Source organism: Peromyscus californicus, unplaced genomic scaffold (assembly GCF_007827085.1).
Source record: "Peromyscus californicus insignis strain IS unplaced genomic scaffold, ASM782708v3 Scaffold_10__1_contigs__length_136768540, whole genome shotgun sequence".
NCBI classification, from domain to species: Eukaryota; Metazoa; Chordata; class Mammalia; order Rodentia; family Cricetidae; genus Peromyscus; species Peromyscus californicus.
Genome location: NW_026294391.1, coordinates 86,205,668 through 86,221,911, shown reverse-complemented (window position 1 = coordinate 86,221,911; position 16,244 = coordinate 86,205,668). Strand labels below are relative to the sequence as shown.

The following is a 16,244-nucleotide window of genomic DNA, read 5'->3' as shown; positions in this document are numbered from 1 at the left end:
GCATACATTTAAATAGCACATGAGTCAGATGAGAAGGCACATGAAAGGTTTAAAAATATTTTGAACTGAATGAAAAAAAATATCAATATGATAGGCTATAGCAAAAGCAGTGCTTATAGGGTAATTTTTAGCTTAAATACATTTATGAAAAAAGAAGACCTAAAATCAATAATATAAGCTTTTAATTTAGGAAAACAGAAGAGTAAAGCAAGGTAATCAGAAAAAAATACATAATAAAAATTTAGAGAAAAATAATCTGCTTTTCTAGAGGTCCCAAATTTGGTTCTCAGTACCCACATCAGATGGCTTACAACCATCTATAGCTTCAGCTCCAGGGGACATGAAGCCTTTGGCCTTTGCTAGCATCTACACTCACATACATGTATTTACTTTCAGACACACACGCCCACACATAATTAAAAGTACTAAAAATGAATCTTAAAAGAACCATTGTTTCTAAAATCACAGCTGTATAATGTAGAAAGTGGAAATATGTGATACATATTAATTTTGATGCTTAATCATATATAATGTATATATACTGATAAAATAGTACCATGTATAATGCTCTGATATTTGATTCCTCCACATAAAAGTATATCTTTAACACATCTCTTTGGTATTGTACACAGTACTCCTTCATGCGTTTTATGCTACCTATTTTCCTATTCTTCAGATTTATCAAAATGTATTTGATCAATCCTCATTAATTGATAATAGAAATGTTCCATAATTTACTATTGAAAACATTAGTTCAGTAAATATCTATATAGAGATTACACTAATTTCTTCACCCAGGGTAGCATCTTGATAAAGATGAAAGATGACAGCTCATTCCATATGTGACTTTGCCACTCTTCTGCTAGACAGATGTGGACTGGAACTATTTTTTTGTGGTAAAAAGAATTGAATTTACAGTTTGGGGCATGATAACCAAGCTATATCTTGAACCCCTTCTGACTCGTTATTGTTGTTTGTTTTGTTTTGTTTTTCCTTTGGAAAGGTCTCTTACTAGCCTGAAATTTGCTAAGTGAGTGGGCTAGCTGGCTAAGTGAGCCCCAGTGACCCACCTGTCTGCCTTTCCAGCACTGGGATTACAAATAAAAGGTTTGTAGGGGTCAAACTCAGAGCATTGTACTTGAAAGACAGACACTTGAATGGCTGAGCTACTTCCCCAGCCCCCCCTCTCCTTTTAACTAATTTATTTTTTGAGGCAGGGTCTCACTATGTATCCCTGGCTGACCTAGAACTGGCTACGTAGACCCAGACAGGTCTTACACTTACTGTAAGCCTCCTTAATCTGCCTCCTGAATGATGGTATTACATAGGATGCCATGCTTGGGTTTGTTTTGCTTTTTTGAGACAAAGTTTCACTGTATACACTCAATTGACATGGAACTCACTATGTAGTTTACGTTGGACTTGTGCCAATCTTTCTGTCTTTTCTGTATGCTGGGATTACAGGTGTGAGCCACTATGGTCAGTTTCTTGTGACTGCTTTTATCTATACCATATATGGAAAGCATATTATGTTATTTTTCAGACTTGGCCAGAACACACCATAAAGTATCTGCCTGATAGCCTTAGAACACTCACACTGGAGAAAACAGCTACCACATAATCTTTTGCTTTCTCTGAGACAACTGTCCCAGAGAGCTCAGGTCTTAGTTACTTCTCTGCTGCTGTGATAAAACACCAGGACGAAAGCATCTTATTAGAAGAAAGAGTTTATTGTGGCTTACAGTTCTGAAGGGTTAGTATCCATGTTGGAGAAATGGAGTCAGCAGGCCACAGGAACTGGATGCTGAGAGTAGAAGCTGAGGGTTCACATCTTAAACTGTAAGCACAAAACAGAGAGTGAACTGAGAATGGCACATGGCTTTTGAAACCTCAAAGCCTATCTCCAGTGATGTACTTCCTCAAGCAACACCACACCTTCTAAGTCTCCCCAGACAGCACAAACAATAGGGGACAGAGTATTTAAATGCCAGAGCCATTGTGGGGCACTCTCATTAAAATCACCACAGGCCATGCATATGTTCTTAGGTGGACAGCTCCAGATTATTTTTACTCTACTAGGCAATAGTAACCGCCACTGTGTGAGTGAGCCCTTCTGGATTGCTATCCTGTCCAGTTTTCACATAACTGTTGTCCTAGTTGATGTCTATCATCAACATAATCATAGAACCTCAGTAACAACCTAGCAGCCGAACAATTCCTGAAAGTTAATACTTGTTTCAAGCTGCTACATTTTAGATTAATCTTAACTATACCAATAGTAAGTGGAATGATGTATAGAAAAGATATAGTATTGATACAAACAGTTGGGCTGGGAGTGTAACGTGGTGGCCCAATACTTCCCTAGTGTTATTGAGACTTCAGTTTCAAGTCCTAGCATTGCAATAAAATAAGATAAAATAAAATATGTCAGGAATAAAGGAAATAGATATTTCACAAAGCCTAAAATATTTATCATCTGGCTCTTTACTGAAAAATTTGCTAATAGATGTTTACCTAAAGTAAACAACAAATTTCTACCATGCCACTCTTATACTCATTAAGGTGCACTGTCTAGGGAGTTCTACTATAGATGCATATTAGGATGCAGATTTCATTCTAGTCATTGTGGAATGTGAACTTTTGTTTCAATACAATTTTAAAATTACAGAAAAACTATTCTGAGTGTTTTTGAAACAACCAATTTCTGAGTGCTAGAAATGTAAAATTTTATGGCCTTGCTGTAGTTAAAAAAAATTCTAGAAATCAGACCTTGTATTTATTTTAAAAGAGCATTTAACCTCTCTTAGACTCAATTAGATAGTATATCTGTGAATATTATGAGGATGGAAAGTAGTCAAAATGCTGAAAATAGCAAGATTTTGTAAGGATAGAGTCTCTCTCTGTGTCAGACACAGACAGACACACATACACACACACACACACACACACACACACACACACACACACACACACACACACAGTGGAAGTCTAAATGGATAGGATCACTTTGGAAAATTGTTATCTACTACAGCTATTTTGTATTAACTTCACTCAGCAGTTGTACTCCTGGTGTACAATCAACAGAGGAGTATCCTTACGCCCACAAATAGATATGGACAAGAATAACCATTAACACTATACAAATTTTCAGCAATAGAATAATGGTGTTAGAATTCTAGAAAGCATCACAACAAGGAAGTAAAAAATGAATAATTTACAGCTTTGCACAACGATATGAGACAAGTGTCACAGATATCGCGATCACCCTTTCGTTTTGATCTCTCTACTCTGCTGCTTACAAAACCACATACTGCTGGAGTTAATAACATTCTGAGGCTTAAGGCTACAAGAAAGGATTCAGGTAGAAGGAAGAGCGAAGCATCCCCTGCAATAGCAAAGTGGTGAAAATTTGATGTACAATTTTGATATCTGCATTTATAATTGTGACTACTCAGTTTTCTTTTTAGTACAATGTCTTCACTTTATTTTCTTAAATAAAATGAGATTTTTTCTCTTCACAATCAAAGACATTTCTTTTTTTTTTTTTTTTTTGGTTTTTTCGAGACAGGGTTTCTCTGTGTAGCTTTGCGCCTTTTCCTGGAACTCACTTGGTAGCCCAGGCTGGCCTCGAACTCACAGAGATCCGCCTGGCTCTGCCTCCCGAGTGCTGGGATTAAAGGCATGCGCCACCACCGCCCGGCCAAAGACATTTCTTTAACAACAAAAAAGTATACCTTCCTTAATGGTCTGGTGTGAAGTGCTCTTGGAAGCCTGATCACTTGGGATAGAAACTCAATGAGAACCTCAACTGTACCATTCTTTTTAGTTCTTAACGTCCTTTTTTTTAGAAATATGGGAGCTTACTTATTCTAGTTAGTATTTTCCACAAATACATAATATACAAATTATAAATTTTTTCAATTGTGTTATGGATATTGGAAAGAGATATCCTTTACAATGAATATTTCTGAGATATTCCTTTTCTCTCTCTAAGGAGGCTATCTAGATGTGAAGTTTAGTATTTTTTCAAGCCAGGAACTCTCATGTCACATAGTATTCACAAATTCAAAAGTACAGAATATTTCAAAACATTTCTATGTGTGAGTGCTATGACATGGGAATGGAAACTAGAGGCTAACTTGTGGGAGGAGTCAGTTCACTCCTTTCCGCACTGTCCTGGGAATCAATGGGCTTAGTGACAAGTGACTTTACCTGCTGAATCACCTCTCTGGTCGAAGTTTAGAGCATTTCTGTAGGATTTGAGAGCTATGTCAAGAAAATAATTTAAACTTGTTCAGTGTTTACATTTTAAGAAGACTTTGTTTTGGTGTGTGTTCTGTATTTGGGAACTGTGATCATGCTATGGTTCCTTTTCTGATTCACAAGAGGTTCTTAGATTGTTTCTGTGTTAGCTTGTTTATATCAGACTTGAAAGCAGAAGTTTTCCAGCCAAGTTTCTTGATTTCTGGGAGCTTATACTCCAGGTTACAGAGCTCCTGCTTAAGGCAGGCTGGCTTAGGACTGGAAAATATTTTGCTCTGAGTTGTTGGGCCAATGGTTACAATGTGGCCAGCAGCAGTCATCTGGCACTATGGACCTGGATTAGGGAGGTCCAGTCTTTCAAGGAAATGACACCAAAGTGTCTCCACTTTAGATGCTATAGATGGTGTCCACAATGTGCTCTAGACTACAGAAAGTTTTCAGTTATCTGGAATATTCCATGCCTACTTAGACATGCTTATAATCCATTTCATTCAATCATATATATATATATATATATATATATATATATATATATATATATATATATATATATATACAAGACTTCATTTGAATATAAAGCCTATAAAAAGAAACCACTTTGTCACTAATCACAATTGTCTTTCATTTCAAAGTATTGAATAGCTACGAATATCTGGGCTGAGCATTCTGCTAAGTTTGCCTTTATTGAGAAGGGGTTTCAGATAACTATTTTCAGAATGGTTGTGGTGACACGCATCTGTAATCCTAGTACTTAAGGCAAAGACAGGAGGATTGCTGCAAGTTCAAGGACAGCCTGGTTCACATAGAGCATTCCAGGCCAGCCAAGGCAACATAGACTCCACCTCAAATCCTTTCTGAAATCCATTTTCATATCATTAAATGGCATATAAGATATGAATTATTTTCTTATTGGCATTTTTGATTTAATTGCCACTAGGTTAGCGGTTTGACCAAGAACTTATCCATCACTTCCAGAGAGGCCAAGAAGGTCATATGCTTCCTATTGCCAAGGGAGATCTGTATATAACCTGGGGTTATATAAAAATCTTTTTTTAAGAGACATACAGATTAATGTGGAAAACTGTATTCTAGTAAAATGAGATCTGTTTATAGTTATCAAAAGTGTGGTGTCCTATTAATTTTAAACCATCTTTTCTTTACCATGAAGTAAGTATCAATATTATCATTATGTTTATTATTAAACATTATCAGTTTTAATTTAGCTATGGTCCAGTTAAAAATAAATGTAGTACATTTTTCTCAACAATGATGCATTATACCACATTATCATGAATCAGTTCCTTTTTTAAATTTAAACTAAAGTAGTTCACTGCTTATATTTTTGGGATGAAATTCATATAAACATCCTGAATGTGTCTTTCATATAGAAGAAAGTGACTGTTCTGTAACAGGACCTTTCCTCAGTTATTTGCATCTGTCGACACCTGTTTCATTTGTTAATGCTTGGGAATTAGTTCACACATGGACTTTTAAATCAAGGAACTCTTACAGAGCTTATAATAAAAAGTCTTGGGAATTGAGGGAAAGAATGACTTGGGAGTCACTCATCAGGGCTGAAGTCTGCATCCTGACATAAAATGTGCGTCTGGGCATTAGTTCCTCCTCATCTCTCTCAAGAGGACTTGGTGCCCTCTTCTGACCTACTTGCTAGGGTTATAGCAGTCTTTGTGGAAATAAATCAATCCTTTTAATTATTTTTCTAGGTCAGCCTTTCGTGGGGTCGATAAGATATGCTTTTTGCCCTTTCTGCTCATTCTTATGTGTGTGAGGTGCAGTACTCGAGGACTCTTTGAATGGCATAGCAACAGATTAAGTGCAGGAACAGCTGCAGCAATTCACCGTATGTCTATTAGAATAGATATGGAAGAAATTTGAAATACTGATTTTGTTTTTATTTATAGTAAATTTTGACATATAGCAGGGAGAAACTTCAAAGAATTTCTTTTCTTTTTTTATATATTATTTTAATTGATTGTGGTTTTCTGTAATGGTTTCTGTCTGTTGCAAAGAAGAGTTTCCTTGATGAGAGGTGAAGACTCCACTTACTCATAAGGACACATAATTAGAATGCAGTTAGGGATTATGTTGATTTAGTAAAGTGGCTGTTGTGGGTTCTTTAGAATCCATGATTTCATTAGACATGGGTAGTTTGCTATGTTTCCAGTACCTGGCATGATTTCCTTCTTGCTGAGCAATGGGGACCATTACAGAAAACCACAACCAATCAAAATGCAGTGTTGTCGAGCCTGGTCCCAACTGATACATTTATAGGACACTTCTGCACCCAAGGCTCAGGGAACATTGCAAAAGAAGGGATGGAAAGATTCTAAGAGTCAGAGGATCAGGGAGGTTTTTGTGAGATAGTGTCTCCTAGTAATGTCAGAAGCTACATCCATAAAGTCTCACCAACTTGACTGTCCAAATGTGACCTGAGCAAGGATAATACCAATAGACGTGCTATAGTAGATGAGGCAAAGCCCGAGACCTCAGCTATACACAAAGAACTACAGGCAACAAAGGAATGCAGAGTGGGAGAAATAGTCTTCTCTAGGGAGGAGCACACCATTGGTTATCCAATACCAAATGGCCAGTCCTGAAAACATATACAAACAAGTAACATTATACAGACTGAGCAGGTTGTAGTTATGGATTTAGGAATATATGTGTATCTACGTATACATATATGTATGTGACAAAAATTAATGAAAAAAGAGGTCATGAGTTAGAAAAAGTAAGGAGGGGTATATGCAAGGAACTGGAGAGAGGAAATGAAAGGGGAAAATAATATAATCATATTATAGTCTCAGAAAATGAAATAAATAATTTAAATTTTTTTCTATTTACTTTGTTATTTAATAACTTTCTGGAACATTTTAACAGTTTTTAGTGTAAAATCTCTTGTCTACTGGTTAATTTCTAAGTATTTTATTCTTTTTAACTCTGTCATAAAATGAAATTATTTTCTTAATTTCCTTTTATGATTGTTTATTGTTTTTTAAGTATTTTCATTTTTATTTATTTTTATTTGTTTTACATACCAACCAGTTTCCCCTCCCTCCTCTCCTCTCATCCCCACCTCCTTTCTACTCCCACCTCATCCACTCCTCAGAAAAGGTAAGGGCTCTTATGGGAGTCAACAATGCATGGCATATCAAGTTGAGGCAGGACCAAGCTCCTCCCCACTGCATCAAGGTGAGTGAGGCATCCCATCATAGGGAATAGATTCCAAAAAGCCAGTTCATGCACCAGGGACAGATCCTGGTCCTGCTGCTAGGGACCCCTCAAACAGACCAAGCTACACAACTGTCACTCACATGCAGAGGGCCTAGGTTGGTCCCATACAGGCTCCTTAACTCTAGTCGGTCTAGAGTTCATGAGCTCCCATGAGCTCGGGTCAGCTGTCTGTGGGTTTCCCCATCATTATCTTGACCCCTCTGGCTCCTACAGTCCTTCCTCCTTCTCTTCAACAGGACTTCAGGAGCTCAGTCAAATGCTTGGCTGTGGATTTCTGCATCTGCTTCCATAAGTTACTGGATGAAGGCTCTATGATGACAATTAGGGTAGTCACTAGTCGGATTACAGTAGATTACAGCCACTCCACTATTGCTAGGAGTGTTAGCTGGAGTTATCCTTGTGGATTCCTGGGATTTTCCCTGGTACCAGGCTTCTCCCTAACTCCACAATGGCCCCCTCTACATGCAGGGGCTGGAGAGATGCCTCAGAGATTAACAGCACTTATTACTCTTACGGAGGACCTGGGTTGAGTTCCCAGCACTCACATGGTGGCTCACAACCACCTGTAACACAAGTTCCAAGGGATCTGGCACCCTCTGACCTCTGTGGGCACCTATATGCACCTGGCACACATAAACTCATTCAGGTACTGTCTTTCATATATTTATATATAAACTTAACATGCAAGTATTGTGTGATCCACCCATTCTATTTCTGGGCAAAACCCTCAACAATTGAAAGCTGGGACTTGAATAGTTATTATAGATCAATGTTCACAGAAGCATTATTAACCATAGCCCAGAACTGGAAACAAATCAAGTGTATACCAGTAAATGTAAAGTGAATGAGTAAACGAAAAGCAATATGTAGATACAACAGAATATTACAGTCTTAGAAAGTAAAAAATTCTGACAATCCTATAATATACATGCACCTTAACAATACTACTCTAAATGTAATAAGCCAGCCAGACACCAAAGGGCAAATACTATATTTATATGATATTATTTATTTGAGATCCTAGATTTGTCAAATTCACAGTGATTGGAAGTGGTGGTTTTAGGGTAAAAGAGCCAGTGAAAGAAACCCACTCTGACCCTGAAACCAGAGCCAGTGAAAGAAACCCACCATAGATCTGAAACCAGAGCCCATGGAAGAAATCCTCTGAGAGACCAGGGATAGATGCAGCATATCCCAGCATAATAAGTATTGTATATGACAAACCAAAAGCCACCATGCTGGCTAGTTTTCTGTCAACTTGACACAAGCTGAAGTCATTTGGAAAGAGAGAACTTCAACTGAGAAAACGCCCCAACCAGACTGGCCTGTAGGTAAGTCTTTAGGGCATTTTCTTAGTTAGTGATTGATGTGGGAGGACTCGGCTCATTGTAGGTGGTATCACCACCGAGTGCTGGGATTAAAGGCGTGCACCACCACCGCCCGGCACCTAGTCACAAATTCTTATTAGGAGATTAGAAGAAAGTCTCTGAATCACGTTTTCTCTGCATCCCCCCCTCTTGGTGACTTACTGTGATATTTACATCTATTTTCGTCTATCTATATTTGTAGACCATATACTGTCATTAGTGTATCGTATTACATTGTGTGACTGTTTCATCAAAAATGCCTATTTTATGGAATTCTGGATATTTCCTAGTTTTTTTTTTTTACTTCTTTTGAATTGTGGTTTGATGAATACCTTATACATAGCTTTGCATGGAAATTTACTTTGACTTTCCTTGGGCATAAACCTGCCCTAGACCTGAGTAGATTATGTGTGTTCAGTTAAGTAGACAAAGGTAAGCAGTTTTTCCTAGTAATTACTCTATTATATTCCAGCCTGCAGCAGGTGACATGTACACTAACTGTTCTACATCCTTGTCAGCACTTGGAACTTTGGAACCCTTTGTTGGACGCATGGGTATGTGATATTATGATGTCTTTTATCATTTTTTTATTATTGATTCTTTGGGAATTTCACATCATGTACCCCAATCCTACTCATTTCCCAGTTCTTCCATGTCTGCCCTCCACCCTTGTAACCTCTCCCCACAAAGGAAATAAAAAAATAAAAATTAAACTTACAAAACAAAACATAAAACATCTGGCCAAACCCTCTGGGCAATGACCTGCTCCTCTATTAGCCACAGGGTTCTCTTACACCTGTCACAGCTGTCTCAGCTTCAGTTCCACCACGTGTGGACCACTTCGTTCCTCCTTTTTTCCCATCTCTCCATCACATATTCATTTGTCATACGGCCATCGGGAGCTGTGGTTTGTCACACAGTATATCCATTTGCTCAAACAGCTTTGCTTGCAAATGTTCATTGCAATGAGTCCTTGGTTTGGCTCAAGGCCTCTGGCCTCTGCTACACCATCAATACTGGACCCTCACTGAAACTCCTCTCTGCTATCTTGCTGTTGCCCCAGGTCGTGGAGATCCTGCTGTTATGGTTCCAACAGCTCTCCAGCACCTTGTGGCAGCAGGTAAGGCACAGGGCCAGTTCTAGGGGTGGAGGTGCAGAGAGGGGTGGGGTCAGCTCCTCCCAATGCACCATACCAGTGCCAACATGTGGCAGTCAGTGAGGGGCAGGACCAACTGTCCAATGACTGGCAAGGGGCGTGGCCAGCTCAGCACCACCCTTGGACATCAACATGACTTCAGGTGGCAGCCCAGGCCACAGGCATCCACATGGCTTTTCGTATTAATACAGGCCACGGACATCAATACAGACCCTGGATGAATGCAGTAGGACCACAGACCCAGATATGGCCCTCGGCCACAGCAGGGCCTGGGTGTCACCATGGTCTCAGGTGGCAGCACAGGCCACTCACATTAGTATGGCCCTGGCAACAGCATGGTCCTCAGATCTCAATATGGCCTTGGTTGCAGCAGCCCAGATCATAGAAATCCTCATGGCCCTTGGTGGTAACACAGGCAACAGACATCAACACAGACCCCAACTGTGGCAGTGCCACGAACCCAGGCATAGCGCTTGGTGGCAGCACAGACTGGACATCCCATGCATTAGTCTGTTCCTCATTGCCAACCTGGCTCCAGTTCTCCTCTCTCCCAGCACAGGAAACACTCCACTTCTCCTACTCTCTGACCTGTCCACCACATACTTGCTCCTCAAAGTGGCACCTGTCCAGCCTGCGCCATGTGGCAATGGGCCGGGACTCTGGCTCTCTCTCCTATTATGATGGTTTTAAGTTTAGTTGTTTTAAGGTTTGTTCGATTTAACTCACTCCGAATATGTACACTTCTTTTAATATGAAGAAGCTTATTTCTTTTAAGATATTTTTCCATTTGTTCACTTAAAGTGTTTGCACTTGAATCTCTGTTTTGCTAACTGCATCCCTAGTCTGTTGTTCTTTTAAAGAGTTTGATTGAAAAAAAGAGTTTTATTGCCTTTCATGTATTTATCATTGTTATGGGAGTGTTCATGGCACAACACATATGTGGACCTAGCTTTGGAAGGACCAGAACATTGGTTTAAACATGTACTCACTCGGCCGGGCGGTGGTGGCGCACGCCTTTAATCCCAGCACTTGGGAGGCAGAGCCAGGTGGATCTCTGTGAGTTCGAGGCCAGCCTGGGCTACCAAGCGAGTCCCAGGAAAGGCGCAAAGCTACACAGAGAAACCCTGTCTCGAAAAACGGAAAAACAAAACAAAACAAAAAAACATGTACTCACAACAAATGAAAATAAGAACTGGAAAAGCTCACATTTATGGTTTAGAGTCAATTGAAGACACAAAAGTAAATAAAGATAGAGATAGTTTATTAATTATACGTGATCTGATCCTCTTTGGCATTATGCACAGTCAGTGTATCTATGGATTTCAACTACATATCGACCATTACCCAAAACATAGAATGCTAAGTTGGCAGGCAATAGTGAAATACTTTATATCATTTTAACATTTATATCATTATAATAATATAAAGTATTACTTGATTTGTTCTTATTTTTAAAATTAATACAGCACATGTAGTTATTTGGAGAACAGCTGCTCTCTAACACACAAACAACTTTATCCACACCTAGACAGGCCCTAGAGGCAAGCCCTGAACCAATGCTCATCCACATGTTGGGAGAATGCCTATTGATTCTCCCAGACTATGAGGCCACAGTGCTCTTCCCTGCAGCTGTTAGCAGACCACGCCCCCTTCCTGTTTCCTGGGTCCTGATGACATTTGTGTTCTTGCCTCACTCCTTTGGGGCACAACTGTGGGCTAGAAAACTGTTTAGCTGCACGATAGCCTTGACTCATGATGCACAAACTGACCTCTTGTTCTTCCCAAGTAGAAGAGCAAAGGGAACTCTTGCATTTGCCTACTTAACCCTTTAATGCCTTGGTAAGTCTTAAAATGTCAGGATGGGAGACTTCCTGCTTCTTTCTATATACTACCTCCCCACCTGTCTTAGTTAGGGTTTCTATTGCTGTGATGAAACACCATGACCAAAAACAATTGGGGAGAAAAGGATTTATTTGACTTACACTTCTATACTGCTGTTCATCATTGAAGGAAGTCAGAACAGGAAGTCATACAGGGCAGGAACATGGAGGCAGGAGCTGATTGATGCAGAGGCCATGGAGAGGAGCTGCTTACTGACTTGTTCTAACGGCTTTCTCAGCCTGCTTTTCTATAGACACCAGGACCACCAGCCCAGGGATGGCACCACACACAATGGGCTAGATCCTCCCCCATCAATCACTAATTAAGAAAATGCCTTCTAGGCCTGCCTACAACCTGATCTTATTGTGAAATTTTCTCAGTCAAGGTTCCCTCCTCTCAGATGTCTTTAGTTGTGTCAAGTTGACATAAAACTATGCAGCACACCATCTTTGTGCTGACATCATTTCTGTAGGGCTCTTAGTCTTTCTTCCTTGGAAATACACAATTCGGCCTTTGGCCAAGTGTGCAAACATCAGCAAAGTATGAGAGTAAAGCAAAAATTGCTTGCAGGAAAGACGGGTTTAAAATGGCTCTGTTTGCCGGGCGGTGGTGGCACACGCCTTTAGTCCCAGCACTCGGGAGGCAGAGCCAGGCGGATCTCTGTGAGTTCGAGGCCAGCCTGGGCTACCAAGTGAGTCCCAGGAAAGGAGCAAAGCTACACAGAGAAACCCTGTCTCGAAAAACCAAAAAAAAAAAAAAAAATGGCTCTGTTTAAGGCTCGGTGGTAGTGGGGCATGCCTTTAATCCCAGCACTTGGGAGGCAGAGGCAGGCAGTTCTCTGTGACCTCTAGGCCAGCCTGGTCTACAGTTCGAGTTCTGGGACAGCCAGGGCAGGTGCACAGAGAAACTCTGTCTCAAAAAAAAAATGGCTGTGGTTAATTTAACAACAGTAATTTTCTAAAGTAAAATTAGAGAGGCATCTGTATCAAAATAGTGTGATGAGATTTGCTTGTTTTTATGACAACAAGTGTAACACAGTCAGTTCCTAAAATTATAGAATGAACATGTATATTGCTAATTTTCATGCCTTCACTTATAAGAGCGAATGTTACATCTGATTCACAAAAACTGATGGTTCTAATACTTGTAAAGAAAATATCTTGCGATAAAACATGTAATTATTCCCCAGGACATAATGTATCACCAGTGTATAAAGCAGTAATCATATACACTAAAAGAACATCAAATAAAGAGACTCAGTATGTCTGGGGTAGGCTCCAAACACCTGCATTTCACCAAAACTGTACCGGAAACTTTTTAACCAACATAGGTCCACAGGTTTAACAGGCTGCTACTGTGTAATTGTCAGTTTTCACCATGTACCGTGTTTCTGAATTTCATCTATACCCTATCTACCCCAGTTCTCTCATTACTACCGGTATATTGTTTGGCACTGTGTGCCTGTACAATGAAGATTAGTGCTGCTTTAAAATGTGGCCCAAAGGCCTTACTTGTATAGAACTTCTTGTGGCTATTTGTTTGCTATCTTGGATATTTACTTGAGGACCCATTTGAGGTGGCTTCAGATAGGATCAATCTGTAAAATAAAAGGAAAATTGTCTGCAATGTTGATGTATCCGTCACAGTCCAGTCATTTGTGTTTTAGAAATCACATTGCTCTATGATGAGTTTTTGGTCTACACACAGGCCTTTGTGTCGAGCTGGAGACGATTATAATAGCAGCACTTTCTCTTATTCCAGAACTTCTCTACTGAATTATAAATATATAGCACCTTGCTTTTGCTCTCTGTAAAACCAACATTTTCAGGAAAATAAATGGAGCTGGAAATCATTATGTTTACTACTTATAAACAGTCTCAGAAAAACAAACCCTGTATTTTTTCTTTCATATGGCAAACACAGATGTAAGAAGAGAGAGAGAGGAACAGAGACAGAGACAGAGAGAGAGAGAGCATCTCACCACCATGGGAACCATAAGGGAGGGAAGATCTTACGGCAAAAAAAAAAAAAAAAAGATTTAATGGGATGCATGTGATATGAAAGCTGCCACTGGAGCAAACAGAATATTACCCGTTTATTATGGAAAGCTGCCATCCAGCTGGTGATAAGGGCCTGTTGTAGGACTCTTAAGATCCTTCTACCAAGTGAGTGTATAGCCCGAGGTGAATAGGACAAAAAGACTGTCCACCTGGAATTCAGGTTAGACTGTCAAGATACACAGAGATAGGACAAAGGCCACAGAGACACATGGCCCCACTTCCCGTAGATGGGGCTGAAAGAAACTGAAATGGTTACGAATTCTCTTTCTGTCTCTGAAAAAAGTTCCATGTTCCCATCACCATCTTGCCTGCACTCGTTAACAGAGGGCATTGGATCCCCCTTGCAGTGGAGTGGCCTGTGGTTCTGAGCCACCTAACAGGAGTGCTAGGAACTGAAACCAGGTTCTCTGCCGTAACAGCCAGTGCTCTTAACTGCTGAGCCGTCTCTTCAGCCCCACACATACTATTCTTTCTCTCTCTCTCTCTCTCTCTCTCTCTCTCTCTCTCTCTCTCTCTCTCTCTCTGGTTTTTTGACACAAGATTTCTCTATTTCTCTGTGTAGTCCTGGCTGTCCTGGAACTCACTCTGTAGACCAGGCTAGCCTTGAACTCACAGAGATCTTCCTGTCTCTGCTTCCCGAGTGCTGGGATCAAAGGCATGCGCCACCACTGACTGGCCAAACATATTATTCTTTATGAGACCACAACCATTTCACTTAATGAGTTATAATTTGGAAGGAACATAAATTTGTATCTATTTAAATTTGGAAGGAACATAAATTTATATCTATTTAAATTTTTGGCTACCTATGGGATATAATTTTATTTATTTACTTATTTTGCATTTTACATCAGAGACCATGTGTAGCTAACTACTTTACCTAAATCATTTTTGATGGGACAAAGAAAGAACAAAAACAAAAAAAATGTTAAGTATACACTGAATATCATCTTTATTCTCCTTGGTATCCCACTGCTCATCAAAATACCATCCATATGCATACTGCCTTCTAATGGAGTGTAAGGGCAATTTTATGCACAGTTAAAAATGCCCTATACATTGTTCCACCCTCACCATTGCATGTGGGGATGGGGGGAGCAAAATATGGGTTACTGACAACAATGAATATAACTATAAATAAAAGTATCCAAAAACATAGAAATTAAACACAAATCTAACTAACTCACGCATTAAGTAAAAATGTGTCAATAGAAATAAAATACATGCAAAAGTATTAAAGAAGAAAACTCCCATGTACCAAATTTGGGGGGATCAGAATTTAGGTTATAACCATGCTTCTGGTGTAGAGTACGGATATACTTTAAGAGACACAGGATAAACCAGGCATGATGGTGTACGCCTTTAATCCCAGCACTCTGGAGGCAGAGTCAAGCAGAATAAAAGCAACAAGGTTCAGATGAGCTGAAAGCCATTGACCAAGTGGATCTATTGGGCATGTACACTACATTCTATCTTAAAAATATGTTCTGCCAATCTCCTGTATTACTGAACAAGATATGATGAAGACTCCAATTATAACTATGCATTTGTCTGTTCCCCTGTCAGTCCTCTCAGCTTTTGCTCCACAGATTTTGATGCTCCGTTGCTTTATAAGCATCTATTTTTAGAAGTTCTATGTCTTCTTGTTTAACGAACTCAGTTTCTTCTCCTGAGTTGTCAGATTTAACAAATCTGAATACACGTAGGTCATCCAGTTTCACTTGCATTTCAGATAAAAAAATTATATTGCACATTCGTATAACTGTTTGTTGTGAGCTGAAATTCAAATTTAACTGGACTAATTTAGTCTGGCAACTCTGCACCTGGAACATTCTGTGGAGTAGAGCCAACATGCTCTGAACAATGTCCTAGGCGAGCTTCAGTAGCTGCCAGCCCCAGTGGTCTCCATGTGAGGGAGGTTTCCTGATGTCCCGGGGGAGTGGAACCTCCGGGTGACTTCAACCATGGGCGACACACAATGCAGGGGACACAAAACACCCAGGTGAGCCCTTTCAACCGACAAATAATTGATGGATTTTAATGTGTGTGTGTGTGTGTGTGTGTGTGTGTGTGTGTGTGCGTGCGTGTGCGTGTGCGCGCGTGCATGTGTGCATGTGTGCATGTGTGGTTCAGAAATGGAAATGTAAACCACACAATTTTGATGCATCTTCCCTAGTTACAGGCTCTAATAATTGGAAAGGAATGGGACAATCTTATTCTTTAAGGTTTTAAGAAGGGGCTCTATTCTAATTTTGACTATGG

At 39.8% G+C, this 16,244-nt stretch overlaps 1 long non-coding RNA gene across 1 annotated transcript in view; it reads right to left on the bottom strand.

Annotated features, from left to right (window-relative positions):
- Positions 1 to 1,253: 1,253 nt before the first annotated feature.
- Positions 1,254 to 16,244, bottom strand: part of LOC128109083 (uncharacterized) — a 124,238-nt gene continuing 109,247 nt past the window's right edge. The window contains exon 9 of the long non-coding RNA XR_008217653.1: positions 1,254 to 1,837. This is a non-coding gene — a long non-coding RNA (uncharacterized LOC128109083). The remainder of the gene's footprint in view (positions 1,838 to 16,244) is intronic.